This window comes from Micromesistius poutassou (genome assembly GCF_964030765.1).
Source record: "Micromesistius poutassou genome assembly, chromosome: 20".
Classification (NCBI taxonomy): domain Eukaryota; kingdom Metazoa; phylum Chordata; class Actinopteri; order Gadiformes; family Gadidae; genus Micromesistius; species Micromesistius poutassou.
Window position 1 is genome coordinate 1,565,243 of NC_140290.1, and position 13,382 is coordinate 1,578,624.

Below are 13,382 nucleotides of genomic sequence, written 5' to 3' on the forward strand. Positions count from 1 at the left end.
GCAGTGTGCCGGTGAGTATCCTGGCCTTGCTTGCTGGGAAGCGACGGCAAACAGCCAATTGTGTACAGAGTCGTTTGAACTACGCCCGTTGATCACGCCTCTTGTGCTGAAGAAAATGACAGCAGCCTCCCCAGACCAACGTGCAATCTACGCTTGAGCTTGGTCTGGCAATAGCCTGGCTAGGGAGAAATCATTTTGTCTTTCCATAAGGAAGAGCAGGGTGGGCTTCAACCAGCTGGGTCCAGTGACGCATGCTTGATTATAACACTTATTATTATAACACTGAATATAAAACTATATGCTGGCAACAGAATGGCAACAGAAATGTCTGTGGGGAGATGTGCATGAACTTCATGCTTCATGAAGTCCAATGGAATGACAGCTCAGCTTTTATCAAAGATCTTTTCTTTTATATAATAGCATCAGCTGTTGATGGCCGTGAGGAACTTGTGCCACTTTAAATGACACTAATGGTAATGTGGAAACGAGTCAAAGATCGTCAGCATATCTCTCTCACCCTCTCTCTCTCTTTCTCCCTCTCTCTACCCCTCTCTCTCTCTACCCCTCTCTCTCTCTCTGCCTCTCTCCTCCTCTCTCTCTCTCTCTCTCTCTCTCTCTACCCCTCTCTATCTCGTCCATTCTCTCTCTCCCATCTCTCTCTCTCCAGCCACGGCAGCTACGTAAGCATCGTGATCTCATAGCAGTCCGACACAGTGTAGCCTGTAAATCCAAGGAAAAAAACAATGCGCACAATGAACAAAGAGCAAGCAACAATGTAGGACGTCCAAGAAGGACAGCAAAATTTTGAGCGACATTTTCTTCAATAAACGATGCTTTCGCCGTTTTTTTTTTTTTTCCAGAAATACCTACTGTGTTTGTTTGTTATTATCCCCCTGTCGCACAGAAGGGACGATTCTGTCGACCAATCAATGGACGGCGTGTGTAGCTCAAACTTGCCGGGACCCTTTCTCAGTACCTCAACGGAGGAGTACTGCGAGACGAGAACGGCTCAATACTGCTCAGTCCGGTTCACGCCCACTTTTGGCGGTGGAAACGCGACCCGTGCCGCACCTTTGCAGACTGAACCGACCCGCACCCTGCGGTGGAAATGCGCCAATGCCTTATGGTGCCTTCTATTTGTCTCGTAATCGCGACTTACAGCTCGGGTGTGAGGTCACATCCGTCTCGTAAAATGAGTGACCCTGGGTTTTTTGTTCTATTTGGCACACAACAAGATGAGTCGGAGCTCTGCTTTCTGCTCAAGAATCGGCATTATTGTCATAGCAACATGGAGCGTCTCTAGCCAATTTCAGCGGCACAAGCTACAAAATAGGCGGTATTTAACACATAATAAGACTGTAACGACATGCCTATAGGTAACAGTATACAGTGCTATGTGTACGACTTCTTCATTTGGTTACAACAAAAACACAAGTGCTTAAAATAGTAGAAAACCACAATGTTTACTTATGTGATGCTCGGAGTAGCCATCTTTGTTACTGAACTCGGGGTCCTCTGAGTTCAGACGAGATGACGAGTCGTTTTTACGACCTCGGGGGCGTGCTATTTGCAACTTCCGGTTCGTAACTCGGAAATCCGACTCGCAGATAGAGTCGGGTGGACAAATAGAAGGCACCATTAGCCCTTTTGAACAACACAAATACGTTGATTGATGCTGTTTAGGAAGAATTAAAGATCATGCACCGTTTCCGGTCTCTGTTAGGGTTGATCTGTTGGTGTTGTTATGCTGAACGTCCGGTCGATCTTCACCTGAACATTGTGTGATTGATCAAAAGATTTGCTGGGTTAATTTCCACATTCAAATATACCATTTATAATGCATTAAGTCAATACTGATATTAATAACAACAATCATGTTTCACACAATGTTTGACAAGCAACATGCTTCTAATGTCAATCTTGCTTTTACACTTAATTGCACATCAGCACTCACAGATGAAGAGAATGGGATCAGAGCGATTAGTGAATCCTGACACAGCTCACACTTTGTGTTTCCTTTGTGCCACTGCAATTCTCCACTTGCCATTAGTACAACTATCAACATGTCAGTTAATGAATTACCATGATGTGATGCATCACGGTAGTTGAGATAAGACCTGCATGTAAACATGTGCCTTGACTGACTGTAATTTAGTTAAATGGAGCGCTATAATTCAAGTGTTTAATGAGGAATGTTGATCTCTGGTGCCGTCAAAGCCTTAGCGTTCCTGGACCAGATGAAAACATTGGCAGCCCTGTCCCCTCACACTGAATGTGTCTCTGGCTGATCTCAGACTGGCAGAGGACCAAAGGCTGAATATCTGTTGAGGTTTCAATGGAAGTGTGTTCTGTTTGAAAGTGTAGACACCAGCAGGGTCTCGCTGTTCCATTGTGAAAGCTAGGCTCTGTGGGGGCTGCACCAGACAAACTAGGCTAGCTTTGTCACGTTGCTGCGGCCTAGTTGGAAACGGTTGCTATGGATGGTCTCCACTGGAAGCCTGCATTGTGAGGCAAGACTCAGCACATTGAGGGGCTGAGTGGAAGGAAGGCTAACACTGGAGAATGTCAGACATGCCGTGTTTCCGAAGTAACATTTATCAATTCCTAGGATCACATTCAAAGAGCAACAAGGCGTCTTCTGGTTCGGTTTGCAATCTTGAAGGCTGTTGACAGCCAGACCTTTCACTAATCCCATTGAAATCCATGTCTTGCAGGAGTGGGCATACATATACCGGTCTGGGTGTGTGTGTGTGTGTGTGTGTGTGTGTGTGTGTGTGTGTGCACGTTTGAGCCAGAACAGCTGTTGTAGATCACGAAGACGTGTGCCTGTTTCCCCCTCATTTAGAGACTCTGTAGCGTGAGGGTTCAGGGAACAGAGACGGCCTCTCCTCCTGGCTGCTGCTGCCGCTTCTCTGTCCTCTGTCTGGCTCCCCAGACAAAGAGAATGACACTGCTTCTCTCCTTGTTGCTTACTGACAGCCCTGCTCCACCCGCCACCACCACCACCAACACATCAACCACCACCAACACCAACACATCTACCCACAACACATCCACCACCACTCCTACATCAACCACCACAACCACCAACACCATCACCACCACCTTCACCACTACATCCCTCTCTACCAGCACCACCACCTACAACACCCCATCCACCACCAAATCCTCCTTCACATCCATCTCCACCCCATCCGCCTCAGCCAACAGCACCACCACTCCCATCATATCCCCCTCCATCAGCCCCAGAACCACAGCTTGCTTTTGGTTTGGTGGGGCTAAGGGGCCGGGGTGAAATGTGAAGACCAATACAGACACACCAATGAGTCTCCCACTACTCCCTGTCCTTGATTCTAGGAATATAAACCAGTATTTAGAGGAGTCTTCAGTTTCACAGGGCGTGGGGACATTTGGGGCTAACGGAGCTCCGCTGGGTATCAGCTGTGAGATATGTGGGATTAGACGCTGCAGCAGGGTGACTGATTAAACACAGTGGTTCCTTAGGAGGCCAGGGCTTATCGGCTTTGTAAAGACTATCCAGGTGAACGGCGCTAAATACCAGACATCAACAGGGCTGTTAACACTGAAAGGAAAACCCGATGTAGCAAGGGCCTTTGGGCAGCTCGGTGACTTTCACTGGGCTGCTCCAGACACAGGACACAGGGTGGTGGTGCTGAAGCCGGTTTATTGTAAGTTTGTGGTTAATGATACATGGCCTGGTGCTCCATATTGCCATGCAGGAGATCCCCCTGAGTGTGTGTCGTGATGCTGGTTTAACCTGTGATTGCTCAATGTGCAACAGGTGTGCAGCCCCACCCAGCCCCAGAGTCCCATCGGACTCGGCCTGGTAAGGCTGCCTCAACCAGCCCTCTTCCACACACACTCCACACATGCTTTTAAACAACTAATTTAGATGTGAAATTGATGGACTGCTATGGATTGATCATGGTCCAAGTCTCACTTTAGAGGAAAATACATAAAATAAGAAATATTGACCCTCTGTGAGTTAAACGTTATTGCATGCGTTCATTGCTACTGGGAGCTTTGCGTTACAAGTTAACTTCAATCAAACCTCTGGCTAAGCCCTCTCAGACGTGAATGTAGCGAGTGGAGGGAGTGAAACATGGCCTACCCCATAGGAAGAGCCTCATATGGGCATCTTAAAGAGTGATCGTTGACTAGCCTCCTTTGTGATTTCCCTCTAATGGAGGGAATGTGTCCGGCTCAGCCAGAGGCCCTCTGCCCAGGGTAGAGGGATCATCCCTGCTTCCCTTCCATTGGTTGAATCGGTGGACAGGAAAGTTATGGATGATAGCTTTTGAATATTGGAATATTGGTTTTGTTTTGATGTGTCGCGTTTTTCTCAAATTAAATTACTTTTTATCTTACTATTATAAACTATGTTGGTTAATGATTGTACAAAATTGTCCTATTATCTGGATATGGACCTGCTACACCCTGCATGTCCTGCTCAGTTTCAGACCAATATCAGATATACTACAATACTGAGACACACTAACACACACACACACACACACACACACACACACACACACACACACACACACAGTGTCAGCTGCAATCATTTTCCTAACCTAGTTGAAATAGCTCCTACATGTTGGGGGTGGTACGCAGCCCTCCATCACACTGCTGAACCAGAACCCCTGAAGGCCCGTTCACAGCTGCTGTCTTGTGCCTTCAACACCGTCTCTCTCTCTCTCTCTCTCTCTCTCTCTTGCTCCCCCCCCATCTCTCTCTCTCTCTCTCTCGCTCTCTCTGTTTTCACCATGTTCAGGCTTTTTAATTTTTTATCCCCAAGCACTCTCTCTCTCCCTCTCTCTTCCCCCCCCCCCCCTCTCTCTCTCTCTCTCTCTCTCCCTCTCTCTCTCTTCTCTCTCTCTCTATCTCTCTCTCTCTCTCTCTCTCTCTCTCTCTCTCTCTCTCTCTCTCTCTCTCTCTCTCTCTCTCTCTCTCTCTCTCTCTCTCTCTCTCTCTCTCCCACTCTTACACCACAGCCCAGGGCATGTTCTCATTTCAGGAGGCAACTAAAAAAGAGTTATGACAAGGTGCCTGTGTGTGTGTGTGTGTGTGTGTGTGTGTGTGTTTGTATGCTTGTTTATGCACGTTGTTATGCCTCTCTAACATCCTAATTACACTAAAAGTCTCAGCGGGCTCAGGTCACTGCATGACGGAGTGTGATCCTTAGCGATGTCTCACTGCTGAACAGGGCTCATCTCTCGCACGCTGAAGTGAACATCCAGCCCATTATAGAGATGAGGGATTGGGGATACCACACCTTACAAACACATTCGATCGCAAAGACAATTGGTTTCATAGTTAACAAACAGGAAGGAATGCTCATGAAACATAATGTATATACCTTTGATAACAAATCAAAGGTGAGAGGAATGTCCGCATTGGATTGGGATAATGGACATGAGTGGAAGGAATCTGCACAATGAAGAAGTCAGGTTGAGACTGACGTGGCTGCAGTCTGGTCCTGTGGACAGTGACGATGGACTAGGTAACAAACACATGTCAACTGGAGTGAGGGACTTTTCAGACATGTAAGATGAATGAGTCTCCCAGTCCCTGTGTCAAGGACCTGAGCAGCCGATAAACCACTCACCTCAAAGAGTTGTTCAAACGCCCAGCTAAATCACCTCAAACTAGTTCCAACACACACACATGTACACACATTTTCAGACACACACACAAACGATGAGTGATGGGAGACGGGGGAAGCAGAGGGATGTTTCCATACGCACCCCTGTACAGTATCTGTGTGTCCTATGAAGTGATTTCCTGGTGGCCTGTTGGGAGAAGGATAATGAATCTCTTAAGGAAGCCCTGTGGCTTGTGTTGTGTTGCAGGCATCCTGCAGCGCTGAGAGGACAGCCTACCTTATTTACCTTGTGCTGGTTGTTATTAATCTGGAGCCTTGCACACTCACACTGAGGGGTCAAACGATGCACGGCAGTTGCATTAATCCTACTTTGGAGGGCTTTAAGGTAGGAATGCGGCCCGCTTCATAGGGAGAGTCTCATATGAAGCGATACATTCAAAATCAAATCATAAATAACGAACCTTTCCATCTAAAAAAGGACTTCCTTATATCACGTTCAGAGGAAGAGGCCTGACAAACAATTAGACTATTCGTCTTTACCAACTATTCGTCTTTTCCTTCCTTTGTCTTCACAAAGGAAGGAAGAGACGTGCTGCATAATTAGAGAGACAGGTTGTTGGCACTCTGCCCGGTGGATACCCATGTGTAGAACTAGACGTTAAGGCGGGGCCACGTCGTCAGCACCAGAACCAACCACAGAGGTGCAGAGGGTACAGCCATCTTTGATCTCTGTCCCCCCGTCCGTCTGCCACTCAGACAGAATGCCCTCACATCTGTGGCCCTGATCCCCCGTGGCAGGGACCCTGTTGGCACGCTGCCAAATGCTGCTCACCACAATGCTGCGCGTGTGTATATGCATGCGTGTGTTTATGTGTGTGTACATGCATGAGAGTGTGTACATACATGCTTGTGTGAGTGAGTGTGTTTATATGTGTGTATGTGAGTGATCATACTGTGTGTGTGTGTGTGTGTGTGTGTGTGTGTGTGTGTGTGTGTGTGTACTTCATTAGAATGGCGGAGTTGTTGGAGAGAAGGGACAGAAGATGAAAGCTGAGACACACACAACTGTAGCACAGTAAGCCCCCCATACACCCTGTCTTTACTCTGGACACCACCACCACAGACAAACTTTGTAGTCTCTAACTCATATAACTCTGCATCGCCATGGCAACGGATTGGTGGAATGGGTTTGCGATTCTCGTCAAGGCAAAGTTGACCCCTGGCTTCCCGTCCTTCCCCCTTGTGGAGGTGAAGCGAGGCCGATGTGAATCGATTGGGCATCAGGTGAGGGAGCACACAAGGCCACTAGAATGCTATAGCCCTTTGATGCGTTCATGACCATTATTTGGAACTCGTTTAACGTTTGACACGTTTTACAACATCTACAAGTTGTGAGCAGTCAAGTTGTGTGGGGAAAAGGTAATGAAACACTGCTTTCTTTCAGAAAAGTGTAATTACAGATCCAATTATCTCCTGGAAAAGTGAAACCCCTCAAATTAACTACTGAATACTCCATTAATAATCCCTGGTTATGTTCACTATGACGTCAGTTGTGTTCAAGTTGGAAAAAACGAATGGTCTGATCAAAAATAACAAGATGGATGACCAAGTCGATACATATTTCCTAATGTGGAGGTGGTCTTGAAGGCAGCATGGTAGCTGTGTGTTTGATATGTGATTGTAGCCTTTACAGAGGCAAGACAAAATACACATATGGACTACCGCCAATAACAACAATCCTATTATTTGGTCACAAACAACAGGCCTTTAAATGTATACACACCCATCTGTAAAACAATAAGACAAAGTTAATATCAACTATATACATTTACGGCCAACTATTACCAAACATGTATGGCTTGGTGTGTCTGTCCAATAGTCTTGACAATACAAGCTTGACTATTCCATTAGGCTCCTTTGAGTCTCCTTAGTGAGAGATCTGTAGGTAAGATCTATAGATCTATAATGGGAGTCACATCAGGAATGCCCAGAGGTGAGGGACACGCACTGTGAGGATGTGTGTTTCTGTTGACCAGCTGCGCCTGCCTCTGTACCGTCTCCCCTTCATATGTGAGACCGCCCCAGCTCGTTAGGACCACTCTGGGCATATCTTCTGGGATTGGTTTATTAGTTGTTAATCACATGAGCTCACATGGCGTTGTCATGTAGCGAAAGCTAAGGTTCAATCAGGAAGATGACATTCCTGTTCCAGCTCTATGTTGGGTTCTTAACTCCCTTGCTGTGAGCTCTGGCCCCTCCCCATCGTCTCTCAACCAATCAGGACCTCATGCATTAACAGGAGTAAAATGGCGCTCCAACACGCAGGCTGTATAAACATCTGTCATTAATGCTTGTCCCTTGGTTGTTTTCATTGGTCGCAGCCCTTCTCCATCCCCTCCACCTCCAGGACTCAGCTCCAACTGTCTGCAGAGGAAGAGATGTCCTCAGCCCCTAGGCACACCACCACCAGGTCTAGACCCCATCAGGGGATCATCTCCATAGCCCCACCACCACCAGGGCTAGACCCCATCAGGGGGATCATCTCCATAGTCACACCACCACCAGGGCTAGACCCCATCAGGGGGATCATCTCCATAGTCACACCACCACCAGGTCTAGACCCCATCAGGGGGATCATCTCCATAGTCACACCACCACCAGGGCTAGACCCCATCAGGGGGATCATCTCCATAGCCCCACCACCACCAGGGCTAGACCCCATCAGGGGGATCATCTCCATAGCCCCACCACCAGGGCTAGACCCCATCAGGGGGATCATCTCCATAGCCCCACCACCACCAGGGCTAGACCCCATCAGGGGGATCATCTCCATAGCCCCACCACCACCAGGGCTAGACCCCATCAGGGGGATCATCTCCATAGCCCCACCACCACCAGGGCTAGACCCCATCAGGGGGATCATCTCCATAGTCACACCACCACCAGGTCTAGACCCCATCAGGGGGATCATCTCCATAGCCCCACCACCACCAGGGCTAGACCCCATCAGGGGGATCATCTCCATAGCCCCACCACCACCAGGGCTAGACCCCATCAGGGGGATCATCTCCATAGTCACACCACCACCAGGTCTAGACCCCATCAGGGGGATCATCTCCATAGCCCCACCACCACCAGGGCTAGACCCCATCAGGGGGATCATCTCCATAGCCCCACCACCACCAGGGCTAGACCCCATCAGGGGGATCATCTCCATAGCCCCACCACCACCAGGGCTAGACCCCATCAGGGGGATCATCTCCATAGTCACACCACCACCAGGTCTAGACCCCATCAGGGGGATCATCTCCATAGCCCCACCACCACCAGGTCTAGACCCCATCAGGGGGATCATCTCCATAGCCCCACCACCACCAGGGCTAGACCCCATCAGGGGGATCATCTCCATAGCCCCACCACCACCAGGGCTAGACCCCATCAGGGGGATCATCTCCATAGCCCCACCACCAGGGCTAGACCCCATCAGGGGGATCATCTCCATAGCCCCACCACCACCAGGGCTAGACCCCATCAGGGGGATCATCTCCATAGCCCCACCACCACCAGGTCTAGACCCCATCAGGGGGATCATCTCCATAGCCCCACCACCACCAGGTCTAGACCCCATCAGGGGATCATCTCTAGTCCCACCACCAGGTCTAGACCCCATCAGGGGATCATCTCCATAGCCCCACCACCACCAGGGCTAGACCCCATCAGGGGGATCATCTCCATAGCCCCACCACCAGGGCTAGACCCCATCAGGGGGATCATCTCTAGTCCCACCACCAGGTCTAGACCCCATCAGGGGATCATCTCCATAGCCCCACCACCACCAGGGCTAGACCCCATCAGGGGGATCATCTCCATAGCCCCACCACCACCAGGGCTAGACCCCATCAGGGGGATCATCTCAGCATTCTTCATGGATCCATCGTCCCAATGAAGAACCAGAGATGGTGTGTAATCACCAAATGCGTTGTCAATAAATGTTGGGGTTCACTTTGAATGCTAGTCTCTCCTGGTTGAAATAGCTTAACCACATATGTGTGAATGCAACACTTCTCTTGATTGAGAAACGTAGAGAAGATAGAGCCTCTATACTCTCTCTCTTTACAACTGGGTAGCTTGGTAGCTTTAGGATTACTATCAATAAAGAATAGATTCCTGGTATGAAGACGTACAACACACCCACGCCCCACACAAACATCAGCAGCCGTTCCTTCTATTTGTGAAGCCCTTGTGGAGCGACTAGCATGCAGTTCAGGTTATGACATATAGGGGGCTCACACTTGAGATTCACCATTCAATGGGAAAAATCTGATTTAATTTACATAACACACATTTAGAATTGTAAATTGTTATTTATTAAGTTAAGATTTTAGTGGATACTTCATTTATTTATTTATTTGTTTATTTAAAAGGGACAATGCACATAAATTTACATTTTTAGTTTACACTCAAAATGTAAATGTGCCAGTTAGCAGAAAAGCACATTTTCATCTGTAGTCCCTTGGCAGGTCAACACATCATCACATTACATTAACAAGATAAAACCCAAGAAGAAAACTAAAAAAATAAGAGAGAGCGAGAGAGAATAAGTGCAGCACAAAGAACTGCAGCACTTAAGCAGGATAAGCCAGATCAGTTATTGGTGATTACAGTTTTGGTTGTTTTAAATTTTGTTCTAAATGATAGATAGCTGGGGCTTTCTCTAAGTTCAATAGGAAGGCAGTTCCAGTAATTTCAGGCCTGTACTGAGAAGACTGTTTGGCCAAACTTACTACATCTATACTGTATAACACAGTCTCCCCTGGTGGCTGCCCTAGTTGCCCTGCCACTGCTGTTTTTCTACTGTATAAATTCACCCTGAGGTGGAGGTGCAAGCCCATGTAATATTTTGAAAATGAGACATGCATCTAGTTAATGTAAAAAACTGTCCAAATTAAATAAGTTGTACTTATTTATGATATGGCAGTGGTAATAGCTGATATGTTTTTGATCTAGTGTTTTGTAAAGGGTTTCTATTGGTTTCAGAGTTGTCATGTTTGCTAGGGACCAGCTTGTGAAACAGTGATATGTGAGAAAATATCATGGCATGCATAAAGAGTTTGGCGGCCTCTGTTGTTAGACATGGCCTTATGTGTTTAAAATTAGATTAAATGTGTTTAAAATTAGATTAAATCTGATGGTATTAGCCACCTTTTTCACATGTTTTTTTAAAAGTTAAATTAGAATCTAAAATGATACCAAGGTATTTAAAATCAGACACAACCAAGAGTTTTTCGCCTTTGATAAAAACATCAGCTTGCTGTGCACTAGATTTCTGAGAGAAGAACATACAGACTGTTTTGTTAATGTTCAGATGTAGACATGACCTTTTTAGCCAATCAGAAACGTGGACCAGTGCTTCAGTTAGTTTAGTTGCAGCCTGCTGTTTGCTTTTTGCATGCACATAGAGAACTGTATCATCTGCATACATTTGTATATTCACAGATGGACAGACTGAAGGCAAGTCATTAATGTACAGGCTAAACAAGATAGGGCCCTGGGGTACACCAATATTACAGTCAAGGTATGAGGAGTGAGAATTACCAATGTGTGTACTTTGTTTCCTGTTTGTTAAGTATAACTCCATCTATTTTATGGCATCGACTGAGAAATTAAAATAAGATAATTTTGCTAAAAGTGTCTGATGATTGACAGTGTCAAAAGCCTTTTAAGGTCCAAAAACACTGCACCTACTATACCACCCCTATCTAATATTGACTTGATGTTTTCACGGAGGAAGCAATTCGCTGTCTCTGTAGAGTGGTTTGTGCGAAAACCAAATTGCATTGGGTGTAAGGGGTTGTGGCCCAAATTTAGTTGTGTTTTCAGTTGTTCTGCTACCCATTTTTCTGCCACCTTGGATATCACTGATAGGATATATCTTGACCTCAATCTGACAAATGTGGATCGTTTCTGCTGCTGATTGCAAAATCTCAAGAAGTGGCGACGCTTGTAAAGCAATTTCCATGGTTTCATAATGGTTGTGTGGTCACCAAGGTGACTTCACAGATGCTATTCCTATAGCATATGGCTGAATCCCAGCCTGCGTACAATAGAGTGTATACCTTACGGATTCCTGCCCAACTATTAGTATGAGAACCAAACCCACTAATTATAATTATCCAAACAGTACAATTGTAAATGACCACAATAATAATAACAAAACATCATTGCTGTATATATATAGCATATGCATACATTTATAAAACGGGTGGCTTAAATCAAGCAATCTGATTGGTTCCCAACTGTTGTATATTGAGCGTATACACACAGCTATGACGCCCGTTCAGTTTACGGAGTTCAGTATCACTCCGCGCCTAACTTGAACTGTTGTTTATTTATATATAAAAGCAATAGCATAGTTCACTGAAGCCTAAAAACATGCTGATTGCTGGAGAGGGTGGAAATGTTGTAAAGCAATAGGCACACAGTGCTGCTTGATAGTAGGCTAAAAAACTGCTTGATAGTAGGCTAAATTGCCGGCGAACCGAGCTACCGTCTCTAGCCTTCTCTCTGAAGGATGCTACAGTGTGTTGCATAGCAACCGCCATACACTTTGCAGCCAGGAGGGACTACTTTTTTGTATTCGTTAAAAAAAAAAGCTTTTCCGACTTTCTAGCTTTTTCAAAATTGAGGGTGTCTATGACTTTCATTTCGCCATACTTACGTAACCGTTTTATAAAAGCAATAGATCACTTCAGTCAGTGGTATACGTTCATTATACCACAGTGAAGGGGCGTTGTCCGTCCCGACGCGCAGCGGAGGTACTGAGCTCTACAGCCCTGGGTCCACAGTACTGAAGGAAACAGACCGTTCCACTGCTCTGCTAGTGAGCATGTATGGGCTGAACCATGTGCGGTTAGAGGTTGAACCACGTGTTTATCTATACATACATGTTATTGAAATAGTATTATGAAATAGTATTATTTCACATGCTTTGTGTGGTTCTTCATACGTCTGGCACACACATGACATATGGCTCACACTTAAAGCCTCATGTGTGAGTGGATCTCTCTCTCTCTCTGTCTCTCTCTCTGTCTCTCTCTCTCTCTGGCCTCTGAGCAGGCAGCCGGCATTGTATTATGGCAGTGTGGAGTGGATGATTATTACTTAAGCTTACAGATAGACATACACATACACACACACAGCACAAAGAATGCATAAATAAATAAATTAATAATGACGCCTTTCTTTCTTGTTCCAGCAGCATTACGGATGAGAGAGGGAGAGAGAGACTAAAGAAGAGAGAAGGAGAGAGATACAAGGGCAGCAGCGAAGAGAAACAGGAAAGGGTAGGGCCATCCCCCACCGCATCTCACAAAAGAGGAAGATGGAAAGTGTACAAGGAGGATAGTGAGGCAGGGAGAAAGAGGAGAATAAAAAGAGACATGGAGAAAGATAGATGGAGCGGCTTGGCGAAGACCTGAGAGACATAGCATCACATCAGGAGCCCAAGGCCAGGGTCTCCTGGCTCCCTTAATGATCCTCTTTCTCATCCTCTCTCTCTCAGCCTCTCTCTCTCTTCCTCTCTCTCTCTCAGCCTCTCTCTCTCAGCCTCTCTCTCTCAAGTCCGTTTCTTAGCCCTCAGTCATTCTGCTGTTTCCTTCATATCATCCCTTTAATTCCTTTCCTCTTGCCCTTTATGTGTTTGAATGGCTAGCTCTTCAGTTGGTGTGCATTGGTTGACGTCAAGTTGTTTTGCGTC